At 43.1% G+C, this 24,113-nt stretch overlaps 1 long non-coding RNA gene across 3 annotated transcripts in view; it reads left to right on the top strand.

Moving 5' to 3' along the window:
• Positions 1–17,534, top strand: part of LOC137326981 (uncharacterized) — a 143,003-nt gene extending 125,469 nt beyond the window's left edge. For all 3 annotated transcript variants that reach the window (XR_010964319.1, XR_010964320.1, XR_010964321.1), the window contains one exon: positions 17,186–17,534. This is a non-coding gene — a long non-coding RNA (uncharacterized lncRNA). The remainder of the gene's footprint in view (positions 1–17,185) is intronic.
• The last annotated feature ends 6,579 nt before the right edge of the window (positions 17,535–24,113 follow it).

Below are 24,113 nucleotides of genomic sequence, written 5' to 3'. Positions count from 1 at the left end.
ACTATCTTCCTTTGTGCTAGGTATGACTCCAGCCACTGGAGAGTTTTCCCCCTGATTCCCATTGACTTCAGTTTTACTCGGGCTTCTTGGTGCCACACTCGGTCAAATGCTGACTTGATGTCACTCTCACCTCACCTCTGGAATTCAGCTCTTTTGTCTATGTTTGGACCAAGGCTGTAAGGAGGTCTGGAGTTGAGTGGTCCTGGCGGAACCCAAACTGAGCATCGGTGAGCAGGTTATTGGTGAGTAAGTGCCGCTTGATAGCACTATCGACGACACCATCCATCACTTTGCTGATGATTGAGAGTAGACTGATGGGGCGGTAATTGGCCGAATTGGATTTGTCCTGCTTTTTGTGGACAGGACATACCTGGGCAATTTTCCACATTGTCGGGTAGATGCCAGTTTGTAGCTATACTGGAACGGCTTGGCTAGAGGCGTGGCTAGTTCTGGAGCACAAGTCTTCAGCACTACAGCCGGGATGTTGTCGGGGCCCATAGCCTTTGCTGTATCCAGTGCACTCAGCTGTTTCTTGATATCAGGTGGAGTGAATCTAATTGGTTGAAGACTGGCTTCTGTGATGGTGGGGATATTGGGAGGAGGCCGAGATGGATCATCCACTCGGCACTTCTGGCTGAAGATGGTTTCAAACGCTTCAGCCTTGTCTTTTGCACTCACGTGCTGGACTCCGCCATCATTGAGGATGGGGATGTTTACAGAGCCTCCTCCTCCTGTTAGGTGTTTAATTGTCCACCACCATTCACAACTGGATGTGGCGGGACTGCAGAGCTTTGATCTGATTCGTTGGTTGTGGAATCGTTTAGCTCTTTCTATAGCATGTTGCTTCCATTGTTTAGCATGCATGTAGTCCTGAGTTGTAGCTTCACCAGGTTGGCACCTCATTTTTAGGTACGCCTGGTTCTGCTCCTGGCATGCTTTTCTATACTCCTCATTGAACCAGGGTTGATCCCCTGGCTTGTTGGTAATGGTAGAGTGAGGAATATGTCAGGCCATGAGGTTACAGATTGTGCTGGAATACAATTCTGCTGCTGATGGCCCATAGCGCCTCATGGATGCCCAGTTTTGAGCTGCTAGATCTGTTCTGAATCTATCCCGTTTACCACGGTGGTAGTGCCACTCAACACATTGGATGGTGTCCTCAGTGCGAAGACGGGACTTCATCTCCACAAGGACTGTGCGGTGGTCACTCCTACCAATACGGTCATGGACAGATGCACCTGCGACAGGTAGATTGGTGAGGATGAGGTCAAGTAGGTTTTTCCCCTCGTGTTGGTTCACTCACCACCTGCTGCAAGCCCAGTCTGGCAGCTATGTCCTTCAGGACTCGGCCAGCTCGGTCAATAGTGGTGCTACCGAGCCACTCTTGGTGATGGACATTGAAGTCCCCCACCCAGATTACATTCTGTGCCCTTGCTACCCTCAGTGGTGCTCAACATGGAGGAGGACTGATTCATCAGCTGAGAGGAGGGCGTTAGGTGGTAATCAGCAGGAGGTTTCCTTGCCCCTGTTTGACCTGATGCTATGAGATTTCATGGGGTCCAGAGTCAATGTTGAGGACTCCCAGGGCCACTCCCTCCATGACTGTATATCACTGTACCGCCACCTCTGGTGGGTCTGTCCTGCCGGTGGGACAGGACATACTCAGGGATGGTGATGGAAGAGTCTGGGACGTTGGCTGAATGGTATGATTCTGTGAGTATGGCTATGTCAGGCTGTTGCTTGACTAGTCTGTGGGACAGCTCTCCCAATTTTGGCACAAGTCCCCAGATGTTTGTGAGGAGGACTTTGCAGGGTCGACTGGACTTGGTTTGCCGTTGTCGTGTCCGGTGCCGGGTGGTCCGTCGAGTTTTATTCTTATTATGACTTTTTTTAGTGAGATTGTACAACTGAGTGGCTTGCTAGGTCATTTCAGAGGGCAATTAAGAATCAACCACATTGCTGTGGGTCTGGAGTCACATATAGGCCAGACCGGGTAAGGACGGCAGGTTTCCTTCCCTAAAGGACATTAGTGAACCAGATGGGTTTTTACGACCATCCGGTAGTTTCATGGCCACCATTACTGATACTAGTTTTTTAATTCCAGATTTTATTTAATTAATTGAATTTAAATTCCCCAGCTGCCATGGCGGGATTTGAACTCATGACTCCGGATTATTAGTCCAGGCCTACTGGATTACTAGTCCAGTAACATAACCATTATGCTACCGTACCCGAGTATACAAGCCTGTATTGCGTTCGTGAACTCGGTATGCCATCACAGTTCAGTCCAACTCTATCCTCATTTGTCATCCACAAACACAAGGAAAGTCTGGACCTCTGCTTCCATGGGCTCCCCTGAAACCCACTCCCAGTTAAAATCACCCTCATATCTCTAAATTCTAAAGAATGCTCCTCTTTTCTCAATTCAAGTATGTCTACAGCATCAATAGCAATAAATCATTTTGAAACTGAAATACGACTAGAAAGTGGCAGCCATTTTATACCATTTGTCATTTACTCCACTTTGAGCCGGCATGGACACGTTGGGCCGAATGGTCCCCTTCTGTGTTGTACCTTTTCTATGGTTCTATGGAATAAAAACTGTCACAGAAATTTGAAATTTAAACCCAGTTATTTTGTGAATTTCAATTACAATTTATGTTCAAATGACTTAAACAGACTTTATTAAAGAAACAAAAACAATACAAAAATGCAATTATACAGACGATCAATGTGTTTGTTTTGGAATTCTATAACAAGTGATCATGGCATAAAATATTCTAATATTCAGGTGGTTTCACTATATCAGGTCAGTGGATATTGTTTATTTGGTCTTTCTCCAAATATTAAAGAAGCTGTAGGTAAAATATGCATAAATCTTATGCTTCAAGAGGATATTTTTTTTAAAACTTTAAGTTAAAAGGTCATGTACTTTCAAATTGGTTGCTTCTGTCAGTCTTACAGCTACACAGGGTCAGGTGCAATATCAGGACATGGCGATGAACCTATTATATCTGTTCATGTATGATGCATCGTGAGGGAAATGGGGTCAGGCTGCAGGGGGGTGGGAACGCACAGCTTCCTCTCCTCACACTGGTACTGTTCCAAGCCAGTGGGTCAAGCAAGAAATCCTTATTTTAACAATTATGTTTATAAATTTACTGTTTAATTTTATTCCTTTTTGAGCTGGATCTCAACAATTCTTTTCACTTCTAAGAGGCTGAGAAAACTAATCTCCAAAGCCTGATTTGCTTATCCCAAAGTCTCTTTTCTAGTGTCCACACAGCATTGACTGAAGGCTATTGTCTACTGATAATGATTTTGCAGGAAACAGTTTAAACTGTTTTTCTCAATTGGACAAATTCACTGATTCAGTGCTGCCTATTAGGAACCTATCCTCGAAGGAAGGGCAGGTTAGAGAATCTGCTGGTTGGTAGCTCTGGGGTCCCATGAAGTGTGGGTCCTCGCTAAGAGTGTGGGAATTGGAGAATTGACCCTAAGGTGTCAACTCTTCACCAATAACATTTAACTTCTTCTGCAAAAATATTTCTATTTACCATAGAACATTTGGAGTGGTGGGAGGTGGTGGTCAGTGGGCGATAAATGTTCTCACATCTGTGGAATACGAAATTAATTTCTTAGATATGAAGCAGTAACACAAGTTACAGGGGCAAACCGTATAAGAAATGAGGAGAGGAATGACATCAAGGGCAATTCAGAGATTTGGAGCTGATGGAAGAGGACAACAAAAGCCACACCAAAACACTTTGTGGGTAGGGGATGCAATTTCACCCAATGGTGACAACTAGGATGAATTCTACTTTCCTGCTTGAGCCACTGGCAGCTAATTAAAAGCAAAGAGGTATGGATTCATTCAGAGTACTAGCCTGTGATAACTGTAACCATTAAACTGTCATTTGGTAACCGTTGGTGAGTTATCCATGGGGCCAATACCATTTTGAATTTCTGCACTATGAAATATGTCTTTATATTAACTTTTCCATGATCCAAAATGAATAGCAGATGGAGAGATTGTGAAGTATTTTTCCTCACAATTACTGGTGACAGAGGAAATAAGGTAATATGATGAATCAGCCTGAGCGTCATGGAAAAGGACCAACACAAAGCCATTCATAACAACCAATTATTTAATGTTTTCTGTAAAGGCAAGAATTCCAATAGTCCATACATTTCCTTCACTGGATCTCGTTCAGCAATAAGCCACCAACTAATCATATCAGGAGCAACATAATTATGACTGAGGTTAAGCATTCAGGAGTATTTCTTTGTAACACTCAGCTTGTTGCAAAAAGGACCATTATGTTTATGGGATAAACATCTATTCAGTGTCCTCTCTATGTTAAAAATGTCATAAAAGTACATGATAGGCTAGACAGCCCAATGTTCTGCTTTGTGCATTCTGCTTATATGACAGGTGAAGGGACAATTGGGTTAAAAATAAATTAAAATAACTGAAGTTTTAATATTTTGTGTTATTAAAAATCCACAACTATACTTTCAATGTAATGGACCCCTAGACGTGTCGCATGTGGGAGCTTTTAATTAATATACCACTTTTAGAAAACTGTATTTGAAGGACTTCTATGTGGAGCTTGGAAGATGTCCATTTCCTGTATGAAGACGTGCTCTGGTGATGTCAGCCAAGACAACTCCCGCAGAGCACGTCTGCTAACCAGCATTGAAGTCAGACTACTTGGTCTGTTTTCAGAGCAACTAGGGGCTGTCTTTTTTTTATTGAAGAAGTTCCAGGCAAGCTTTTGTTGTGTTTAACTTATTATTTTTTTTTGGGTATATTAGGTGATATAACAACAGGGTGTAGCTGGAGGCAAGGATAATTAGAACAGATGTCTCACGAAGTTGACCTCACTGGGTGCTGAGAGCATAAAAGGCCCAGAGAAGTAGAAAGGAAGCCTTCCAATATAGTTTTCCAAGCTATGATATTAAATAAATAAAAATCTACCACATGGAACACATCTACATTTTAGTACTTAATCATCAAAGTATTTACACATGGAGCTTCCATTCCCTTCAAGGCCATTATACCTGCTTTTTGTGGTCTAAATTGTACGTATTGAGTCACATTGGCTGCTATTACCAGTGACACTATTAACCAAATGAAAATCAGATTGTGCGTTAAGTGAGAGCCAATGGTAATAATATTGAAAAAGTGAGTGGAAAATACATTACTATCACTTAACCTGCTTTCCAATCCTGCTGAACATCAACTACCTGTTCTCAACCCCATCTCAAATCAACCTCTCCTGTCATTCAGCAATCGTTCCCACAACTTTCAAAACCACAATTTTCACCCCTCATGTAAAAACGCCCACTTTTGAGCTCTCTGTCCTTGCAAACTACAGCCCTATCATCGCCACCTAACTACTCATTCTTCTCTCTCAACACTCCCTGTCTTTAACCTCAACATTTAGAATTAACATGCCTCGGGTGCTAATTCCATCAACCTCCTTGGCTGCTCATTCATGCTCACCTAATGGTGCACAGCCCCACCATTTTCTCCATTCCTGAGCTGAGCTTTCTATCCCATATCTGGTCCGTCATAAGACCCTTTTCATTCACCTCTCACCTTGACTCTTCTGCTGTTGAAATGCACATCCATGGCTTCATAAGCTGGGGGATCAATTTTCCTGATGCTTTCTTGGCCAGCCTCTTCACCTCTGCCCCTTTCAAACTTCAGCTAATCAGAACTCTGTGCCCTGAGTCCTCCCCTGCACAAAGTCCCACACATTCATCACATCAGGTCCACCAGATCCCTGTGTAATAGCGAATCAAAATTCAAACATCTCCACAGCCTTGCTTTAGCCTGTTTGAGAAATCTTCTCGAGCCATACATCATAGCCCGCACCATCCATTTCTCTGAATCTGAAATACTGCTCGTGCCCACTCATCAGAGGTTATCTTATGTGCTATTGCATCTCTGCCCTCTAACTCTCTTCAAAAATAACATTGCCTTGCTGCCTCTCTCCCCCTCCAGGACTTCAGCACATGAACTGGTGGACACTGATGAAGTATGAACTGTTGGAGACACTGTCTTTTGGATAAGATATTAAACCGAGGCCCCATCTGCCCTTTCAATGATTAGGACGTAAGGAGTTCTCCCAATGTCCTTACCACCCTCAACCAACACCGCCCAAAACAGATTAACCACACATTCATTTCATTGCTGTTTCTGGGATCTTGCTGTGCAAAAAATAACTGTTGCTTTTGCCTAAATAATAATAGCTACTGCAATTTAAAAGTAATCATTGTATTTGAAGCACTTTATGATGCTTCAGGGAGAAATTATAAAGTGCTATATAAATGCAAGTTTTTCCCTGCCTTGAAAAGACTTCCCAAATCTATCTCTTCATTTGCACCTCCAGTGTCCCCTTAATTTCCTTACTTCATAGTGATAATGATACAGCACAGAAGGAGGCCATTTGGCCCATCATGCCTGTACTGGCTCTTTGAAAGAGCTATCCAATTATCCCACTCCCCTGTTCTTTCTCCATAGCCCTGCAAATTTTTCCCCTTCAAGAATTTATCTAATTCTCTTTTGAAAGTTATTGTTGAATCTGCTTCCACCACCCTTTCAGGCAATGCATTCCAGATCATAACAACTCGCTGCGTAAAAAATGTTTTCCTCATGTCGCCTCTGGTTCTTTTGCCAATTACCTTAAATCTGTGTCCTCTGGTTTTTGCCATTGGAAACAGTTTCTCTTTTTTTACACTATCAAAACACTTCATGATTTTGAACACCTCTATTAAATCTCCCCTCAACCTTCTCTGCTCTAAGGAGAACAACCCCAGTTTCTCCAGTCTCTCCACATAGCTGAAGTCCCTCATCCCTGGTGTCATTCTAGTAAATCTCCTCTGCACCCTGTCTAAGGCCTTGACATCCTTCCAAAATGTGGTGCCCAGAATTGGACACAATACTCCAGCTGGGCCTAACCAGTGTTTTATAAAGATTTAGCATAACTTCCTTGCTTTTATAAAGTCAAGGATCCCGTATGTCATTTTAACAGGCTTTTCAACTTGTCTTGTCAACTTCAAAGACTTGTGTATGAATCTCTATTCCTGCACCTATTTGAAATTGTACCGTTTAGTTTATATTGCCTCTCCTCATTCATCCTACCAAAAATGAATCACTTCATACCTCTCTGTGTTAAATTTAATCTGTCTGCCCATTTCACCAGTCTGTCCATGTCATCCTGAAGTCTGTTACTATCCTCACTGTTTACTACATTTCCGAGTTTCGTATCATCTACAAATTTTGAAATTATGCCTTGTATACTCAAGTCCAGGTCATTAATATATATCAAAAAGAGCAGCAGTCCTAATACTGACCCCTGGGGAACACCACTGCACACATCCCTCCAGTCTGTAAAACAACCGTTCCACCACTACTCTCTGCTTTCTGTCCCTTAGCCAATTTCGTATCCACGCAGCCACTGCCCCTTCAATCCCATGGGCTTCAATTTTGCTAACACTTCCTGCTTAGTGTCCATTTTTCCCAGTTGTAAAGCATTCTTAGATGTTCTTTTACATGAGCAGCCTATTTAAATGCAAATTGTTGTTGTTAACTGGCTCTATCCTCAGTTCTGCCAGGCCAGTTTTTGGCTCCAGGAAGCTCTTTTGTTACTAAACTGCTTTTTATGTCGTATCCATTGTCATGGTTTGGAAAGCTGTGGCCATTTTTTTCCACGAATAGCATCGAGATGTATTGTCTTAAAATGCATTTTGAACAGAAGCCTGTCTAAAATTGGTTTGTTGCTTCAGACAGTCCCACGCTGAGTTGTTAATCCAGCTGCAGTCGAAAGAGTATCATAAATGCAGGAAGGGCCGTTGTTTTGAAGAGTTTCCAAACAACGGACCATTCGTTAGCACTGTCTGGTCATTCAGGACACATTTACAATCTTTGTATTAACAACTTTCTTTGATTTCTGCTAGTCTTTGAAGGGAGGCGTTTTTAAAAAAAATCAACACGGATTTCGATAAGTCAGCAGAAAGTTTACCTAAATAGTGACGGCAACAGAAAGACAGCGAGGAAGAAATAACCCCTGCACTGTCAGCAGGTCAGACAACAGAACAAATCTATCTTTCTAAGTAAGAATCCCTGCCCAAGTGGGTTCGTGCACCTGAATTCTTTACTTTCGTAACAGTACGCAAAAAGAAGTTGAATTAATTGCACCAAGTAACTTTAATTGTGCTCAGTGTTCTGTATGTGGAATCCAGCAGCTTATGAACCCAGCCAAATGATGCCTCACAAAGGGGGGAGAAATTGGTTCCTGTTGCGCCTGTATTTTGGGCGTGGGATACACGTTGATCCCCCAAGCAGTGCGGCGGGCGCCAAATTGACTTCCGAGTGCCTGAGGCGCCCACCTCAAACAGGCGTTTGGCCCCTTCGATATATTCTATTCGGGGCCTATTTCAGGAACCCGATGCCAAATTCGGCAAAACAAAAACCGGGTGTAACGTGTGCAGCGCAGTCTTTCCAGGTCTAAGGCGGCCTAACCAGCGGTCTTTAAAGGAAGCACCGAAGGTAGAGTATTACTTTATTCACTTACCTTATGGTGGAGCCAAGAGTGCTTCTCCTATCACTCCAGCAAACACTGTGGGCTGCTGCGCTTGTCCTTCTTCCGTTCGCTGACCGATTTTGGGACGATCCTGGCCACGGAGATGCCTGAGTGGTGTCTGTAGCTCGCCAGTATTATGGGGATGATGGACCATCGCCCAATTTGGGGCGAGCTTCGGCCGCGCGTTTTACATTTTGTGCTGGTTCCCGGTGATAACCCAATATCTTGGCCATAGTTTTAACTCGGGTCATCCTTCAAAGAGATTAAAGGAGTACAGGTGCTTAAGACATGGAGATCCAGTCCAGATCACAAGGGAGTTTAAGTGTTACATCCCTTGATCCCATTACTGTGCGAATCAACTCCCGAGAGGAAAAAAAAACAGGCAACCAGACAACTTAAGGGAGCAACTGATATTACTGAACCTGAGTAGACCTGGATTCATAACACTCATGCTAGTGACACCGCCTCCTGATACACAAGGCTTCCCAGCCACTGACTTTAGAGAAGTCCGGCAAGTATACTTTCAGGTTGCACCCAGATGCATGAGACCTATATATAGGAACCTGGTGCCACTAGCATGGGTCTCATGCAATATAAAAGCACTTTAAATATCATAGAGGAGGGGAGCTAATGCCACCATTAGATTCTCATAAATTACATGTTGTAAAGCTGCGCATTTCCTCACTTTTATTAGTGGAATAAACATTATGGAGAAAAACACGAAGTTTCATGATTTTTTGTTAAAAGAGGAATTCACCTGCGTGACTAAATGGACCCAGACTTCTATGAAGAAATAACGCAATTGTGCCTTTAATATAAAGCAGACTGCTCAGTTCCACAAACATTTTCATTGTCTTGGTCCTTGTACACTCCCTATTTCTGGCAATCTCTGGGCATTGAGGGTGCAATCCCTGACTGCTTTGGTTGATGTGTCTCTTTTTATCTTTCAGCATCCAGCAATATTGTCCTACATCTTTTCAGTGGTGGCCCTATGAAGGTTCTTGTACTGTCTTCTGAGTTCTACAGTGTTCCTGACATGCTGGATCTGGGGGACATTCAGACTTCATACTTTTCTCTGTTTGTGTCCACTGTTGACTATTACTAAGAATGCACTGAGTGAAAGGAAAATAATGGTCTCTCCCTGATCTTTAACGGAGGAATATTAAATGATCAGAACATAAGAAATAGGAGCAAGAGTAGATCATATGGCCCCTTGTGCCTGCTCTGCCATTCAGGAAGATCATGGTTGATTTTCTACTTTCCCGCCCCATCGCCATATCCCTTGATTCCCTTTGTGTCCAAAAACCTATTGAACTCAGTCTTGCATCAATGACCGAGTATCCACAGCCCTCTGGAGTAGAGAATGCCAAAGAGTCACAACCCTCTGGGTGAAGACATTTTTCCTCATCTCGGTCCTAATTGGCTGACCCCTTATCTTGAGATTATGACCCCTAGTTCTAGACTCTCCAGCCAGGGAAACAGCCTCTCAGCATCTACCCTGTCAAGCCCTCTAAGAATTTTATACGTTTCAATGAGATCACCTCTCATTCTTCTAAACTCCAGAGAATAGAGGCCCATTCTACTCAATCTCTCTTCATAGGACAATCCTCTCATCCCAGGCATCAATTTAGTGAATCTTTGTTATACCCTCTCTAAGGAAAGTATATCCTCCCTTAGGTAAGGAGACCAAAACTGTACACAGTACACAAGGTGTGGTCTCACCAGAGCCCTATATAATTGCAGCAAGACCTCCTTACTCTTGTACTCCAACCCCCTTGCAATAAAGGCTAACATACCATTTGCCTTCCTAATTGCTTGCTGTACCTGCATGTTAACTTTCTGTGATTCGTGTACAAGGACACCCAAATCCCTCTGACTACCAACATTTCTTAGTCTCTCACCTTTTAAAAAATATTCTGCTTTTCTATTCTTCCTACCAAAGTGGATAATTTCACATTTCCCCACATTATACTCCATCTGCCACCTTCTCGTCAACTCACTTAACCTGTCTATATCCCTTTGCAGCCTCTTTGTGTCCTCCTCACAGTTTTCTTTCCCATCTAGCTTTGTATCGTTAGCAAACTTGGATACATTACACTTGGTCCCCTCATCTAAGTAATTGATATAGATTGTAAACAGCTGAGGCCCAAGCACTAATCCTTGCAGCACCCTACTAGTTACAATCTGCCAACCCGAAAATGACCCATTCATTCCTACTTTATGTTTTCTGTCCATTAACCGATCCTTAATCCATGCTAATATATTACCCCCAATCCCATGAGTCCTAATCTTGCGTCACAACCTCTTGTGTGGCACCTTATCGAATGCCTTTTGAAAATCCAAATATACTTCATCCACTGGTTCTCCCTTATCTACCCTGCTAACTAAACCCTCATAAAAATTTTAATAGATTTGTCAAACACGATTTCCCTTTCATAAAACCGTGTTGACTCTGCCTAATCATATTATGATTTTCTAAGTGCCCTGTTACTATGTCCTTAATAATAGATTCTAGCATTTTCCCTACTAACTGCTGGCTAACTGGCGTATAGTTCCCTGTTTTTTCTCTCCCTCCTTTCTTGAATAGCAGGGTTACATTTGCTACCTGCCAATCCATGGGGACCATTCTAGAATCTAGGGAATTTTGGAAGATCAAAACCAATGCATCCACTATCTCTGCAGCCACCTCTTTTAAAATCCTATAATGTAGGCCATGAGGTCCAGGGGATTTGTTGGCTTTTAGTCCCATTAATTTCTCCAGAACTTTCTCTTTACTAATCTTAATTACTTTAAGTTCCTCACTCTCATTAGACCCTTGGTTCCCCACTATTTCTGGTATGTTTTTTGTGTCTTCTACTGTGAAGACAGATACAAAATATTTGTTAAAAGCTTCTGCCATTTCCTTATTCCTCATTATAATTTTTCCTGTCTCTGCCTCTAAGAGACCAATGTTTACTTTCGCTACTCTCTTCCTTTTTACATACTGTAGAAGCTCTCATAATCTGTATTTATTTTTCTATGGCTTTCTTCATAACACAACAGAATGCTTTAGAAAATAAATTGTGATAAACTATTCAAATATAGAACAAAAAAAATCAATGTACCCTCCTTTAAGAAAAGGAATGTTATCATTTTGCCATATCTAGAATGGATTTATTCCTTGTTGCTTACACAAGTAAACAATAATTTTTCTCTTCCTTTGTATATTCAGCTAAAATGCATACTTGCCTTCAGGTTAAGTACATCTATACAATCTTACCTATATAGTCTATGCTGAGTCTAGGAAAAGGACTAAGGTTAAAAATTTCCAGCAGAGCCCTGCTGCGATGCATTTTCGCTTTGTACCAGTATGTGATCTGCAGTCAGTAATTTATGTATGGTTGTTTATTTTCCACCTAATAGTGATTTCTGTGATGTCATATGACCTCAGGTCAACAATTGGCAATCTCCCTAAAGTCCACTAACTAGTCACATAACCCAACAACCTGTAAGCAGTCGGTAACTGAAAAGTTAATTAATTCACACAACTTCATAAAAGAAAGAGTGCAGAAAAGATTTACTAGGATGCTACCGGGACTTGATGGTTTGACTTACAGGGAGAGGTTAGACAGACTGGGACTTTATTCCCTGGAGAGTAGGAGGTTAAGGGGTGATCTTATAGAAGTCTATAAAATAATGAGGGGCATAGATAAGGTCGATAGTCAAAATCTTTTCCCAAAGGTTGGGGAGTCTATAACGAGGGGGCATAGATTTAAGGTGAGAGGGGAGAGATACAAAAGGATCCAGAGGGGCAATTTTTTCACTCAAAGGGTGGTGAGTGTCTGGAACGAGCTGCCAGAGGCAGTAGTAGAGGCGGGTACAATTTTGTCTTTTAAAAAGCATTTGGACAGTTACATGGGGAAGATGGGTATCGAGGGATATGGGCCAAGTGCAGGCAATTGGGACTAGCTTAGTGGTATAAACTGGGCGACATGGACATGTTGGGCCGAAGGGCCTGTTTCCATGTTGTAACTTCTATGATTCTATTCTATGAAAGAAAGGGAGACTTGCATTTATATAGCGCCTTTCACAACCTCAGGATGTCCCCAAGCATTTTACAGCCAATAAAGTACCTGTATCCTGCTTGTCCCTAAGACGCAGGGGTTGTGTACTGTCTGATACTCATCATTTGTTTGTTTCCCTTTTCTCCCAGCAAACCACTACTTTTCATAGCTTAAATCTAAGTACTAATTGCTTCCACTTTTACAATATAGGAATAGCATATCTTTAAAAGATTCCTTCATGCTTGCTTTGATGTAGCAAAACATCCAATCAACAATGAAGTATGTGTTTGGAAGGCCCAAAATTTGAATTATGCAAACCTAAAGTTTGAATTTTAAATGCTAGTATGCAAATGGAAAGATTCCACTACTCTGCCACAGAATGAATCAATACTTTGGCAAGCCAAAGACACCCGTTGTTCAATGCCATCCTTGAAATGTGCCCCCCCCCCCAGCTGTCTATTCAAATGCAGATCCATCGTGAGATGCCAAGAGTTGGAACCCCCTACAACCAGACCATCAGATCCCAATTAATCAGAATAAGTAAAAGTAAACCTCTTGTATTTGCTGCAGTTCCAATCATGGATGCCTACTGTTTGCTGTTGTGGAGGGGGAACTTTTGTAGGGGCAGAAGGACATTTGATCACTTTATACATTAATTGATATTTGCCGGCCTTGAGTGGCACGGTAAGTGGTTTGCAAGTGTATCGAGTAATTTTGTCCCTCTGTATTTACACTCCATTGAGTTCTTTTTAATTAAGCTATCTGAAATTATCTGTGTTCAATTTGGTCAGATTTAGATTTTTCTCATATAATCAGTCAAATTGAGCTATAGTGCCCACTTCTGCTTATCCATTCATCCTGAATCACACAAAAATACTACCAAGTTTATATATCATGTATAATTGAAAACCTGTGACAGACCACAAAAAGAAAAGTTTGAGTCTACAGTGTACTCAGTTCATTTAAATCTGAATTTCTGATTTTGGAAAAAAAATCCTGATGTGGCACTGATTCACACAAACCCACTGAAAGGTCATAAATTTGATCCCTAATCTCTGCTGAGTTGGCTGATCTCAGCTCGGACAGTAACTGGGTGTTACAACTGGCCTCAGTGCTGCTGGGATAGGGTGAGGAATAATCAGTGAAGGTTCCTATTCCTGACTGCTATTCATGGAGCCCTGATGGATGTCATGTGAGGACAGGATTGAGCTCTAATACGATGCCCTCCCTGGTGAAATAGCTCAATGATGCTCATTGTCTATGATCACAGATGAAGAATGACCATTTAAGCAAGGGCTGCCATTAACCGTGGAACCTTACCTCACAAGAGTCAACTGACTTAAAAAAAATGTTATTAATCTTCTGATCAAATCTCCAGGGGTACATCTGCAATCATTTCACTTTCCTTCACTCAACAATGACATGAAGGTGTATACGAAGCAGAGAATGTCTCAATATGTGGTGACACAGAGACCTGTGGGATAGTTACTCATTAGTTCCCTCGTTTTTTATGTGACAGCGGAGTGAGAAAACTGCTTTGCTATACATTGGTTACTTTATATGGAGTGGATCATGAGGAATGCATCTTTGGAGTAAACATGCCAGTTTACACAAGGCCACAGACTTCCAGGCATTTTCTTCTTTAACAGTGTCTAGTATTTTAACACAGCCAATCCTGCAAGTGACCTTCCTGAATCAGCCTTGACTGTATGAAAAGGATCCCTGGAACAGCTGAGACTTGTTGACATGTTCTTTTCCTTCTACTTTTAAATCTTTCTGTTGCAAGCAAGAAACACCCAATTTTCAATATGTGAGGTCTTTGCTGCTACAGGAGCCATGGACCTTCAAGATCTGCCGGGAATGGTTTATTCTAAGCTTACCTCTGTTTATTATTGTAAACTGTGGATGTGAGATTTGCACTGTCTGTCCAAAATGAGCTCCATAATGTGGGCTCAGATTGCGTTATTGGAATGAGATAAATGCCCAGTTAATCTGTGTTTGGTAGTGTTGATTGAGGGATAAATGTTGACAACGATACTGGAAGACCTCCCCTGCTCTTCTTCAAATAGTATTATGAGATATTTTACCTGAACAGGCAGACGGAGCCTTGGTTTAACAGCTCACCTAAAAGAAAGTACCTCCAACAATGCAGCATTTCCTCAGTACTGCACTGAAGTGTCAGTCTAGATTACATGCTCAAGTCACTGGAGTAGAGCTTAAACCTACTGATGCAGAGGCAAATTGCTACCACAGCAAACGGAACATTTCATATAAATTCTGGACCTGTTCACTTTCACACTATTGCACTAATACACTTGAGTGGTGTACAGGAGATTCATAGAACTGAGCCATACATGCAGATACTTAGATCTGAAAATCTCCAATCCACAAATGTGGCAAGTTATTCCATAAACTTTTTTTGACACAGGCATGATGAGCTGAATGGCCTCCTTCTGTGCTATATCATTCTACGAATCTATGAACTGGAAGAAATAGTGCCATATTGGGGTCATATACCATACCCTTATTGTCCCAAAGTAGACCATTGGGCCGATTTTCCTGTCTCTCCTGCAGGAACCAGGCAGGAGGAGTGGACCCAATGTGGCCTCGGCACAGGCCTGGCCCCTGGCATAGCCTTGCATTTGGAAGTTGGGGCAGAAATACAGTTCTAAGGCCTGCAGCAGTGGGAATGGCTGTCGGTGTTGAGGCCTTCTTGATGGGGGGGGTGGAATGTTATGCTTTCAGGTGAAAACTGTAGAAGATTTCAATGTAACAAAAAACTCAGCAAAATCTGATTCATTTCTTCTCTTATACTGGTTAGATATAGTTTACAATACTCTTACAATACTCTACTATTAGGTACTTTATTTACGTTACACAGCTATTTTTATACTTGTACTGGAGATGAAGTGAGCGAATCACTTCAGACATTGTCCATGTGTAAAACTGAAAAAATATTATGAGACTTAGAAATTGTGGGATTTCCAGAAATCTCATGTTTGGCAAATCTGTCCATTTAAAGTGAGAATTACTAAAAGCTGATTAGCAATAATACAAAATTCCATGAACTTATTGCAGAAAAGGATAAGAACTGTAAGAGAAGTTAATTTGTTTGCAACGTGTGTGACTGAACATGCAGTCTAATATTTGAGCCTTGCTGTGCACAATAGATTGCACGCCCAATCACAAGCTGAAATTACACTACATTATCTGGGTGAATTATGCACCTTCCCAACTATTCTGCAGAAGCTTTGCACAAGACATCACACCATTGCACAACCCATTAACACCAATCTGACATAAATCAACCTCGCAGTCTAAGAAATTTGCGTTATTTGTATTGTACTTGTCTTCATTCCTGTGCTGTACTATACACATGAGCCAAACATTTGGGGACTCTTGATCATTTGTCATTATTCACCAGAGGGGTTCCCATCCTTTATGGTGTATAATGGCAGTTTCACTGTGTAATTTTATTTGCATCCTATTTTGGAGTGTGGAGATTTCACATTGGAACACTACTGATTCTGTAAGAGCAAAGCTGGAAGTAAATGTTTTTGGGCAGAAATTGCTCCTGAAATAACAGACAGCTCAACAGCACTCTTCGTTATTAGTGGCAAAATGGTGGAGCAGTTCTGGTGTTCGCACATGTGCAGTGAATCCAGAATTTGCTCCTTGTGGCTCGCCAGCAATATGACAGCTTCGAATTAAAGGGACATCGCACGCTGCAATCAGAGAAATCATTGAAATATTGCAAACTTGCTTATCTGCCCAACTGGAAAGTAACTAATTATGCCACCAAACAGGTATGCTTAAAAATACTAGGTCTAAACTAAGTTCAACAGCACGGTAAGTCTTAATGACTGCCAAATAACTAAAAATTAACTTTTTAAAAAATGTGAAGTCTCATTACTCCTTATTTTAATCGTTTTTGGTCATTAAAAAATAATTAAAAATTAAAAAGTTAAAATGTTTTTTACTTTTCCCTTCTGTCTCTTTTATTTAATTCAATTATTTATTACCCTCTCTTTTTTTCAATGTCTATAATTGGTTTTACATTGATTTAAAATGTTGTACCTTTCACTTCCTGGTTTAACGCTGCAAGCCTGCAGAGACAGTGAACGCAGCTGTCAAAAATGCTGCGATCTGATTGGTTGAGGGGAGAGATCAATCCTCTCGTTTCTCCCAGGGTCCTAGCTTCGCTTGAACTGATGCTGGGCTCGTCTCCGCTTCCTATTAGAGATCGTGGCCGACAAAAAGACCGCAGTAAGTTTGCGGGTTAGTATAAATCTATGGAGTGGCAAGGAGTGTTGGTTCGCCACTCTGAGCAATTCCCACCCCAATTATTTTTGTATATTCTGTCTGGTTATTATTGCTTAGTTTACAACTGGAAGCGATAAAACGGCAGGAAATTATTACAGTTTTTAATCAAACACCATAAGCACCGTAGGCAACAAAAAAATATATGACAGCACCAAAGTGTTTGCCACTTAAGGATTAGGAAAACTTACTGAAACTCTTCCTAATCCTTTCTCTTGATCTTTTCAGGCTTTTTAAAATTGTGACTTGTATTGGAGCAGTAAAAAGAGGCATCATCAAAGGAAGAAGAATTGGATGATGGTGAGGGAAAAGCACAAGAAGGAGGGCCAGCAGAATGCACAGCAGCGAGAGAGGCCAGGGAACAGTTGATAGAGCAGCAGTTTTGGTGACCTCCTCAATCCCCTTACCTGAAAAATTAGAAAAAGCCCCTCTGCATTAATGGTCCTTGTTACCCTTTCACCACATCCTTCATTCTGCATTGAAGAACATTCAGCCAACCTCCACATCAATGACTTTCTGACAATGCAGATTAAGAAGAGGTAATGAAAAGACACCACAGATCAAAATTGCAAATGTAATAAAGATGTTGATTTTAATTCCAAATACAATATTGTAGTGAATTTTGTTATCACCCAAGTAAACAACCCATAGTGGGGACCCTTGAGGTGCTTGTGGCTGGTGACTTCTGAGGGCCCGACTTCAGCTGCTGCCAGGGCAGTGTGGTTCAGCTGGCTTTCTGGCACTTTGGTTGGTATGATTTGAGGGGATGGCGAGAAAGCAGATGTGCTGACATCCTGAGAGAGGGCAACATGTGCCGTTCCTGCTGCTCCAGTGCCACTCCCATGGAGCTGGGGCTCAGCCCTTCCACTTATCTGCAGGAGAGCAGCCTGCAGAAAATGAGCGAGGCCTTGAAAGCCCTTATCCATTTGCTCCATCAATCTGTTCAAGCTGGACAGCTGCCTTTCCAAGGTGGACATCTGCCTTTCCAAGGCAGAGCACACGTTTGCACTCAGAGTCTGCATGACAGCTGTTTGAGCTTCCACCAAAGCTGCAAAGTCTGTTAAAATTGGCTTCTGTTGTGAGCGCCTGGCTGCAGCATCCCTAGAGGTGGCCACACTCTCCAAGATAGACTGTAGAGAGCCTTGGGAGATGACACCACACAGGCTGGAAGCGGACAACTCCACACTTTTAACCATGGTAGTGAAACTCCTTGGCAGGTCTTCAAGTACTTGGTATAACAGTTTGTGCGATAGTTTTCTTCTTATTGCTGAGAAGGGCCCCTGAACTCCTCGCCTCAGTCCTCCTTGGCAGAGCTGGGAGAGGGCCTTGCCCTCCTGCGTACTGTATCCTGGACTGCCCTGCCACCAGTACCTGCTGCTGCTCACTAGTGCTGGGTGTTTCACCATGTTCAGACCCCTCTACCATACTCATCTAACCCAGCCAGGGTGTCAAACTCTGTGCTGGTGCTTGGGAATGATGGGGCTCATGATGATACCACCTCAGAAGGATTCTCTTCCTCTGAGGTGTCTTGTTAGGGGGGCTGTGGCTGTCGAGAATTACTAGAGGAAAGATAAAAGGAACAAGAATTAGGATGGCACTGAGGGGCTGGACAGTAGCAGATGACAGGCGTCACAACACAGCTGGATGTAGTCAAGCTTCGTGATTGTGCGTTTTTCAGAGGTTCCTGAGAGAGTGCAAGTAATAGTCAGAAACCCTATTCACAGCTGCCCCCAGCCTTGAAATGTCCTATCCTGACAACTCTCTAAGATTTTACTCTCAGTTATCGGTAGTTGACCTGACTCCAATTTGGTAAAAAGGTGCTTTATTGAAATTCACAGAAGGACCAACACACTCAGTGTTGGGGCAGTGGTTTACAATGCAGAGCAAGAGATTATATCACCCGGTCTGCATTGGGTTGAGTTGTGTCCACCTCAGGAGTCTTGACGAGAGCGCGCTTTCCACTCTGCTTGGGGTATCCTCGTCGATTCACACGTCTTCTGCCCTGCCTGGGGCGACCTCTTGGACTCCTTGTCCTCAGTCCTGCTCCGCCTGAAGCCTCTTCTTGCTGCTTGGTGGGCCTCTAAAGTCAGCCGCAGTTACCTTACTCCTGCTAAGTTTGTAAAACCTGATGTCAGTGCGAGGTGCTCTTTTTATGCCACTTTTGGGGGTGGGCCCAGGGCCAGCTATTGACAAGGGTCCTTGCCCTATTGGGTTCTCCCAAAAAAGGCATGGTTCCAATGGTGCCTCGGGTTCTTTGTCTCGAAAAGAAAAAGGGGTCAGCCTCCCAGTTATCTCCCACCTTTCAGGGGACTGCAGAAGCAGCTTGTGTCCGACATCTGGCCTTAACTAATCATGACTTTACACAGTGGCTTGAGACTGTTTTTGCCTCAACTTATCGGGACTTGCCTTTGTGTCAAGGTTGGGAATCCATGGATCCCCCAGCCTCCCCTGTCTCCCTCAGATTCCAGACCAGATCCTCCCTTCACTCATTCAAATTCCAAGCCAGGTTTTATGGGCCTGCCTAGTAAGGTTCCATTATTTATGGTACCTAGTATCTGATAAAGGTCCCAGCTTCAACTGAATCAAGGATCTTTTAGTCTAGATGCCTGAGTAAGCCAGAAGGTGGAATGCAGAGGCTGGGTGCCTTTCTTGCAAGTTGCTGTAATCCAAGAGCGCTGATATCAGTCCTGCTCGATTCATACATGCAGCACCAGAGTTTTTAATTACATACAATCATATAAAAGAAAAGATACACGTGCTGACGCCATTGTAGCTATTTCACTTGCCCACTGTACAATGAGCGAGGTTACAATCTTACAGCACTTGCAGGGCCACTGATCTCGAGTGCTTGCTGCTCCAGCTCCAACAGCACTATGAAGTTGGGTGGTCCTCCCTCGGTCTTACTCCTCTCCCTGTTGCTGTATGCTGAGAGAGGATGGGTTAGTGAGTGCCTCTTACACAGCAGAGTGCAGATGTGTGGTGCTTGTTGTGCAGTTGCCGGGGTTGAGAAGAAGCAAGAGGCAATCAGGAATAGGAAGGCGTTGAATTGAAAACAGGTGTGTGGAGTGTGAGGTGAGGACGGAGCCATGAGAGAAGTTGGTGATTGTGCAAAGGCTAGCAAACAAGAAAAGAATGCTGCTAGTGGCTGCTGTGAAGGGAGCAAGGAAGAAGTGAGTGTGTATTTGTATTGAGAATGAGAGGTGTAGACTGAACCCTTGTGCTGGGCAAAGGATGTGTCCCTGCCACCAGTACCTGCTTCACTTGTGCTGGGTGTTTGGGGAGGAGGGAAAAGACTGTTAGCACAAACCTGAACTCAGTACTCAAGGTAGCCACAGCCCAGTCATTTGCTCCAAATGTTGATGCAATAGTTCAAGCCAAGAGGTGCCAGGTATCGGGGAGCAGCAATAGCAGTGAATAAAATCTAAACATAAGTAAGTACCAATATGGTTTATCTTTATCTATTTCTATTTTAATAACTTTTGCTAAATGTAGCCCACGCCAAGTGCCAGGATGTCAGATCAGGCCTGCCATATAAAATGCGTATGACACTATGGGGTAAATTTTAACCTTCAAGAACGGGCGGGTGGGGAGTAAAAATGCTCGGTTTTCAGAGCAGGACGGCATCCCGGCTCCAACACGCCCACTTCTGGCATTAACCCAGGCAGGTTTGTCTGCATGTGGAGAGCAGACACTGGGAAGTCCTGCCCCCACTTAAATCCGACGGGCCGATACTTAAAGGGGCAATGTACCTCATTGTGACAGTTGAGGCACTTACTTTTAGAATCCACAAAAAATTAAAACATATTTAACCTTACCTGTATGGGTTTCCCATCACTTCTGATTCTCGTCAGGTGAGAGGAGGCTGGAAGGGCCGGATCCATGTGGTGAGTGCCTTTATTGCAGTGCTTGTGGGCCCGGAGGAGCAGGAGTACTTCATCAAGGCCTAACAAGCTCACCTGGCCAACAGGACCCCCGTGACCGGCTGACCCCACCCCCCACTGATGGTGGACCCCCCCCCAAAGGTGGACCCCACCTACCTCCGGCTCTTCACCCGATCTCCAGCAACCTCCAATCTCTTCATCAGCCTCCCCCCCCACCCCCGGTCTCTTCATCAGCACCCCCCTGGTCTCTTCATCAGCCCCCCCCCACCCCCGGTCTCTTCATCAGCACCCCCCTGGTCTCTTCATCAGCCCCCCCCCACCCCCGGTCTCTTCATCAGCACCCCCCTGGTCTCTTCATCAGCCCCCCCCCACCCCCGGTCTCTTCATCAGCCCCCCACCCCGGTCTCTTCCTCAACCTCCCGATCTCTTCCCCAGCCCCATCCCAATCTTCTCCTCGCCTCCCCACCCCAATCTACTCCCCGGCTCCTGCCCCCTCTGATCTTTTCCCCGCATACGATCCCTCCCTCCTTCCCTCTGATCCCTGGCCGTGGCCTGCTGCAGAAGGCCTTCCTGGCTGACAGCCAGCTAATCTGTCAATTAGGTTGGCTGCCAGGTGCGAAACCCGGAAGTGAAATTGATGGGCCTGATCACGACCCGCCCACATACCTTCCGGGGTTCGCACCCGGAAATCTACCCCGCCCCCCACCACCCTCTCCCCGGCTCTCAGTTAAAATTTACCCTTATGTGTCCTTGTTGTATAGTTAATTGTTATTAACATTAGAGTTTTAATATTGTCCTGATATTTTATATTTTTCCCTTTATATAGTTAGCAATTCTCATTGCCCAACAATGAGCATAAAGTTTTGACTATAAAGGGGAAATTCAGATTCGGAGAGTTGTGTGGTCTTCAAACACTGATAAAAATGTAACCCTGTAAAAGCTCGCCTTGAACTTAATCAAATTAGTTCTTAATAATCCCGGCAGTTTGTATCTTGGCAGAACTTTATTGTTTTGTAATGTTTGGCTTTCAGCATTGCTTCCACATCCGGTGAAGGATATATTCAGTTTCAGTAAAGTTCAATACATAAAACCAACCGTGGAAACTACTGAGAAGGCAAAGGACTTGTAGAAATGAATGTTATGTAGATCTCATTTTTTGCACTGCTGGAAAACAACTCAGCATCAATGACTTCTTGCATTTATATAGCATCTTTAACATAATAAAAACATCCCAAGGTGCTTCCAAAGGCATAAGGAAAAAATTAACTTTGACCCAAAGAAGGAGATATTAGGATGGGTGACCAAAAGTTTGTTCAAAGAGGTGGATTTTAAGGAGGGTCTTAAAGAAGAAGAGGGAGGTGAAGAAGCAGAGGAATTTAGGGAGGGAATTCCAGAGTGTAGGGCCTAGGTGGCTGAAGGCATCCGGGGTTGTAGGGCTAGAGAAGGTTACAGAGATAAGGAGGGGCAAAGCTGTGAAGAGATTTAAACACGAAGAGAATTATAAATTGGAGAGAGCCAATTTAGGTCAACGAGGACAGGAATGATGGGTGAATGGGATGTAGTATTGGTTAGGATATGGACAGCAGAGTTTTGGATGAGCTGAAGTTTACATTGACTTCAATGGAAACGAAAATTGGGAAAGTTGTTCGGACGGCCAATCCTATATCGCCCATTTTACACAATCACCCAAAGTTAAAATTACCCCCTTGGACTTTTAAAATATAATTTGTAACTAAGTTATTAAATGTTGATGTTCAGAGGGATTTGGGTGACCTTGTACAAGAAAGTTAACATGCAGGTACAGCAAACAATTAGGAAGGCAAATGGTATGTTGGCCTTTATTGTGAGGGGGTTGGAGTACAAGAGTAAGAAAGTCTTGCTGCAATTGTACAGGGCTTTGGTGAGACCTCACCTGGAGTACTGTGTGCAGTTTTGGTCTCCTTACCTAAGGAAGAATATACTTGCCTTAGAGGAGGTGCAACGAAGGTTCACTAGATTGATTTCTGGGATGAGAGGGTTGTCCTATGAGGAAAGATTGAGTAGAATGGACCTATACTCTGTGGAGTTTAAAAGAATGAGAGGTGATCTCGTTGTAACATATAAGATTCTAAAAGGGCTTGACAGGGTAGATGCTGAGAGGATGTTCCCCTGGCTGCAGAGTCTAGAACTAGGGGCCATAGTCTCAGGATAAGGGGTCGGACATTTAGGACTGAGATGAGGAGGAATTTCTTCACTCAGAAGGTCGTGAATATTTGGAATTCTCTACCCCAGAGGACTGTGGATGCTGAGTCGTTGAGTATATTCAAGACTGAGATCGATAGGTTTTCGGTCTCCAAGGGAATCAAGTGATATGGGGATCGGGCGGGAAAGTAGAGTTGAGGTAGAAGATCAGCCACAATCTTATTAAATGGGGGAGCAGGCTCGAGGGGCCATATGACCTACTCCTGCTCCTATTTCTTATGTTTCTTATGTAATTTTGTTCTAAACTTTAATAAACATTAAGAGCATTTTAATATTTTTACTGAGCCATTTTTCACCACTCTCAGGAAATCAGTGCTGCTCTAATGGCTGTAAGATGAGTCACTGAGCTTGTATGAATTTTACTTTTCTGAGTCAATCAAAATTTTAGAAAAGCAAATATATATTATATTTGAGCAACTGAAAGTGTATGGGGATAAAATTCATGTGCTTAATGTTTCAATCCCACAAAGTAGGCCACAAGTGCAGAAATAGTACTTGAAGGCTGATGATTACATCCAAAGCATGGAATTCTGAAAATAGTTTGCTTAAGTGTTATAAGTGAAAATAGGCATTTTGTTGAGTCTCTTGGCTACTCGACTGAAAATTAAACCCATCGACCAGTTGGAAGACAGATCCTCTGTATGTGGTAGCAGGTTGCATGAAATTCCAGATTTTTATAAAATCTGCCAGCATTCAATCAAAACATACATTGGTATGTTTTGATTGGAAAGGATGCTAGAAGATAAAAAGCCCTTAGATTTCAGGCAGCTTGTTGGCACACAGCAGTGAACTGCTACCTTCCAACTCCAAGATGGGTTTGAGTTCCAAGAGCTGCCAGTCACCTGTCTGCTTGCCTGCCACTATTAGGATCGACTTCAGTCAGCTCTCAGCCAAACCTCCTCTGATTACTACACTTTGGCAGGATGCTGTGCCTTGTGAGAGGAGAGACAGAGAGAGAGAAGGGAAAATTGACATTGCTGGCTTGCCCCAATGAAAACATACATTCTGCCCAAAGACTATAGGTAGTGATTGAA

This window comes from Heptranchias perlo, chromosome 11 (assembly GCF_035084215.1).
Source record: "Heptranchias perlo isolate sHepPer1 chromosome 11, sHepPer1.hap1, whole genome shotgun sequence".
Classification (NCBI taxonomy): domain Eukaryota; kingdom Metazoa; phylum Chordata; class Chondrichthyes; order Hexanchiformes; family Hexanchidae; genus Heptranchias; species Heptranchias perlo.
Note: the sequence above shows the minus strand (reverse complement) of the source record. Positions and strands in the feature narration are given on the sequence as shown.